Raw genomic sequence first — 4,046 nt, forward strand, 5'->3', positions numbered from 1 at the left:
GGTGACCCCCTGGGAAGTCCTCGTGTTGCACCCCTTTTTCGTTTCACGTTTTTTTTTTCTTAATTTTTTTTCCTCTTTGTACAACACATTTCTTCGATGTTTAGTTCATAATTTTTCCACTTTATTTTTTATTTTTTCTTATTTTTTCTTTTTTCTATTTTTAATTTTTTTATCAGTTTATCGCGTAATAATGCAAAACCGCTCTAAATCTTCGTATATACAATTACTTTGCACTTCTCTGACGGGTGCGATCATACCAGCACTAATGCACCGGATCCCATCAGAACTCCGAAGTTAAGCGTGCTTGGGCGAGAGTAGTACTAGGATGGGTGACCCCCTGGGAAGTCCTCGTGTTGCACCCTTTTTTCGTTTCACGTTTTTTTTCTTCTTAATTTTTTTTCCTCTTTGTACAACACATTTCTTCGATGTTTAGTTCATAATTTTTCCTTTATTCTTTTATTTTTTCTTATTTTTATTCTTATTTTTTCTATTTTTTAATTTTTTTTATCAGTTTATCGCGTAATAATGCAAAACCGCTCTAAATCTTCGTATATACAATTACTTTGCACTTCTCTGACGGGTGCGATCATACCAGCACTAATGCACCGGATCCCATCAGAACTCCGAAGTTAAGCGTGCTTGGGCGAGAGTAGTACTAGGATGGGTGACCCCCTGGGAAGTCCTCGTGTTGCACCCCTTTTTTCGTTTCACGTTTTTTTTCTTCTTAATTTTTTTCCTCTTTGTACAACACATTTCTTCGATGTTTAGTTCATAATTTTTCACTTTATTCTTTTATTTTTTCTTATTTTTATTCTTATTTTTTCTATTTTTTAATTTTTTTATCAGTTTATCGCGTAATAATGCAAAACCGCTCTAAATCTTCGTATATACAATTACTTTGCACTTCTCTGACGGGTGCGATCATACCAGCACTAATGCACCGGATCCCATCAGAACTCCGAAGTTAAGCGTGCTTGGGCGAGAGTAGTACTAGGATGGGTGACCCCCTGGGAAGTCCTCGTGTTGCACCCCTTTTTTCGTTTCACGTTTTTTTTCTTCTTAATTTTTTTTCCTCTTTGTACAACACATTTCTTCGATGTTTAGTTCATAATTTTTCACTTTATTTTTTATTTTTTAATTTTTTTATCAGTTTATCGCGTAATAATGCAAAACCGCTCTAAATCTTCGTATATACAATTACTTTGCACTTCTCTGACGGGTGCGATCATACCAGCACTAATGCACCGGATCCCATCAGAACTCCGAAGTTAAGCGTGCTTGGGCGAGAGTAGTACTAGGATGGGTGACCCCTGGGAAGTCCTCGTGTTGCACCCCTTTTTTCGTTTCACGTTTTTTTTCTTCTTAATTTTTTTTCCTCTTTGTACAACACATTTCTTCGATGTTTAGTTCATAATTTTTCACTTTTCTTTTATTTTTCTTTTTTTATTCTTATTTTTTCTATTTTTTAATTTTTTTATCAGTTTATCGCGTAATAATGCAAAACCGCTCTAAATCTTCGTATATACAATTACTTTGCACTTCTCTGACGGGTGCGATCATACCAGCACTAATGCACCGGATCCCATCAGAACTCCGAAGTTAAGCGTGCTTGGGCGAGAGTAGTACTAGGATGGGTGACCCCCTGGGAAGTCCTCGTGTTGCACCCCTTTTTTCGTTTCACGTTTTTTTCTTCTTAATTTTTTTCCTCTTTGTACAACACATTTCTTCGATGTTTAGTTCATAATTTTTCCTTTATTTATTTTTTCTTATTTTTATTCTTATTTTTTCTATTTTTTAATTTTTTTATCAGTTTATCGCGTAATAATGCAAAACCGCTCTAAATCTTCGTATATACAATTACTTTGCACTTCTCTGACGGGTGCGATCCTCGTGTTGCACCCCTTTTTTCGTTTCACGTTTTTTTTCTTCTTAATTTTTTTCCTCTTTGTACAACACATTTCTTCGATGTTTAGTTCATAATTTTTCCTTTATTTTTTATTTTTTCTTATTTTTATTCTTATTTTTTCTATTTTTTAATTTTTTTATCAGTTTATCGCGTAATAATGCAAAACCGCTCTAAATCTTCGTATATACAATTACTTTGCACTTCTCTGACGGGTGCGATCATACCAGCACTAATGCACCGGATCCCATCAGAACTCCGAAGTTAAGCGTGCTTGGGCGAGAGTAGTACTAGGATGGGTGACCCCCTGGGAAGTCCTCGTGTTGCACCCCTTTTTTCGTTTCACGTTTTTTTTCTTCTTAATTTTTTTCCTCTTTGTACAACACATTTCTTCGATGTTTTAGTTCATAATTTTTCCTTTTTTTTTATTTTTCTTATTTTTATTCTTATTTTTTTTATTTTTATCAGTTTATCGCGTAATAATGCAAAACCGCTCTAAATCTTCGTATATACAATTACTTTGCACTTCTCTGACGGGTGCGATCATACCAGCACTAATGCACCGGATCCCATCAGAACTAACGTGGGAAGTCCTCGTGTTGCACCCTTTTTCGTTTCACGTTTTTTTTCTTCTTAATTTTTTTTCCTCTTTGTACAACACATTTCTTCGATGTTTAGTTCATAATTTTTCACTTTATTTATTTGTTCTTATTTTTATTCTTATTTTTCTATTTTTTAATTTTTTTATCAGTTTATCGCGTAAAATGCAAAACCGCTCTAAATCTTCGTATATACAATTACTTTGCACTTCTCTGACGGGTGCGATCATACCAGCACTAATGCACCGGATCCCATCAAACTCCGAAGTTAAGCGTGCTTGGGCTAGAGTAGTACTAGGATGGGTGACCCCCTGAGAAGTCCTCGTGTTGCACCCCTTTTTTCGTTTCATTTTTTTTTCTTCTTAATTTTTTTTCCTCTTTGTACAACACATTTCTTCGATGTTTAGTTCATAATTTTTTCCCTTTATTCTTATTTTTTCTTATTTTTATTCTTATTTTTTCTATTTTTTAATTTTTTTATCAGTTTATCGCGTAATAATGCAAAACCGCTCTAAATCTTCGTATATACAATTACTTTGCACTTCTCTGACGGGTGCGTTCATACCAGCACTAATGCACCGGATCCCATCAGAACTCCGAAGTTAAGCTTGCTTGGGCGAGAGTAGTACTAGGATGGGTGACCCCTGGGAAGTACTCGTGTTGCACCCCTTTTTTTCGTTTTTTCTTTTTTTTCTTTTATTTTTTTTCCTCTTTGTACAACACATTTCTTCGATTTAGTTCATAATTTTTCACTTTATTTTTTTTTTTTCTTATTTTTATTCTTATTTTTTTCTATTTTTTAATTTTTTTATCAGTTTATCGCGTAATAATGCAAAACCGCTCTAAATCTTCGTATATACAATTACTTTGCACTTCTCTGACGGGTGCGATCATACCAGCACTAATGCACGGATCCCATCAGAACTCCGAAGTTAAGCGTGCTTGGGGAAGAGTAGTACTAGGATGGGTGACCCCTGGGAGTCTCGTGTTGCACCCCTTTTCGTTTCACGTTTTTTTTTCTTCTTAATTTTTTTTCCTTTGTACAACAATTTCTTCGATGTTTAGTTCATAATTTTCACTTTATTCTTTTATTTTTTCTTATTTTTATTCTTATTTTTTCTATTTTTTAATTTTTTTATCAGTTATGCGTAATAATGCAAAAACCGCTCTAAATCTTCGTATATACAATTACTTTGCACTCTCTGACGGTGTGCGATCATACCAGCACTAATGCACTGGATCCCATCAGAACTCCGAAGTTAAGCGTACTTGGGCGAGAGTAGTACTAGGATGGGTGACCCCTGGGAAGTCCTCGGTTGCACCCCTTTTTTCGATCACGTTTTTTTCTTCTTAATTTTTTTTTCCTCTTTGTACAACACATTTTTCGATGTTTAGGTTCATAATTTGCCCTTTATTCTTTTATTTTTTCTTATTTTTATTCTTATTTTTCTATTTTTTTTTTTTTTTTTATCAGTTTATCGCGTAATATGCAAAACCGCTCTAAATCTTCGTTATATACAAACTTGCACTTCTTGAGGGTGCGA

At 34.5% G+C, this 4,046-nt stretch overlaps 10 non-coding genes across 10 annotated transcripts; all 10 read left to right on the top strand.

Moving 5' to 3' along the window:
- Positions 1-243: 243 nt before the first annotated feature.
- On the top strand, positions 244-362 carry LOC141704066 (5S ribosomal RNA). The gene has a single exon (XR_012567816.1). It is a non-coding gene; the product is annotated as a 5S ribosomal RNA (ribosomal RNA).
- Positions 363-578: 216 nt separating this feature from the next.
- Positions 579-697, top strand: LOC141704056 (5S ribosomal RNA). Its single transcript, XR_012567807.1, has one exon. It is a non-coding gene; the product is annotated as a 5S ribosomal RNA (ribosomal RNA).
- Positions 698-913: 216 nt separating this feature from the next.
- Positions 914-1,032, top strand: LOC141704063 (5S ribosomal RNA). The gene has a single exon (XR_012567813.1). It is a non-coding gene; the product is annotated as a 5S ribosomal RNA (ribosomal RNA).
- Positions 1,033-1,217: 185 nt separating this feature from the next.
- Positions 1,218-1,335, top strand: LOC141704057 (5S ribosomal RNA). Its single transcript, XR_012567808.1, has one exon. It is a non-coding gene; the product is annotated as a 5S ribosomal RNA (ribosomal RNA).
- Positions 1,336-1,548: 213 nt separating this feature from the next.
- LOC141704064 (5S ribosomal RNA) lies at positions 1,549-1,667 on the top strand. The gene has a single exon (XR_012567814.1). It is a non-coding gene; the product is annotated as a 5S ribosomal RNA (ribosomal RNA).
- A 449-nt stretch (positions 1,668-2,116) lies between these two features.
- On the top strand, positions 2,117-2,235 carry LOC141704065 (5S ribosomal RNA). The gene has a single exon (XR_012567815.1). It is a non-coding gene; the product is annotated as a 5S ribosomal RNA (ribosomal RNA).
- Positions 2,236-2,720: 485 nt separating this feature from the next.
- LOC141704060 (5S ribosomal RNA) lies at positions 2,721-2,838 on the top strand. Its single transcript, XR_012567810.1, has one exon. It is a non-coding gene; the product is annotated as a 5S ribosomal RNA (ribosomal RNA).
- A 215-nt stretch (positions 2,839-3,053) lies between these two features.
- LOC141704058 (5S ribosomal RNA) lies at positions 3,054-3,171 on the top strand. Its single transcript, XR_012567809.1, has one exon. It is a non-coding gene; the product is annotated as a 5S ribosomal RNA (ribosomal RNA).
- A 213-nt stretch (positions 3,172-3,384) lies between these two features.
- LOC141704062 (5S ribosomal RNA) lies at positions 3,385-3,499 on the top strand. The gene has a single exon (XR_012567812.1). It is a non-coding gene; the product is annotated as a 5S ribosomal RNA (ribosomal RNA).
- Positions 3,500-3,710: 211 nt separating this feature from the next.
- Positions 3,711-3,827, top strand: LOC141704061 (5S ribosomal RNA). Its single transcript, XR_012567811.1, has one exon. It is a non-coding gene; the product is annotated as a 5S ribosomal RNA (ribosomal RNA).
- The last annotated feature ends 219 nt before the right edge of the window (positions 3,828-4,046 follow it).

The sequence above is a fragment of the Apium graveolens genome, unplaced genomic scaffold (genome assembly GCF_009905375.1).
Source record: "Apium graveolens cultivar Ventura unplaced genomic scaffold, ASM990537v1 ctg7370, whole genome shotgun sequence".
Classification (NCBI taxonomy): Eukaryota; Viridiplantae; Streptophyta; class Magnoliopsida; order Apiales; family Apiaceae; genus Apium; species Apium graveolens.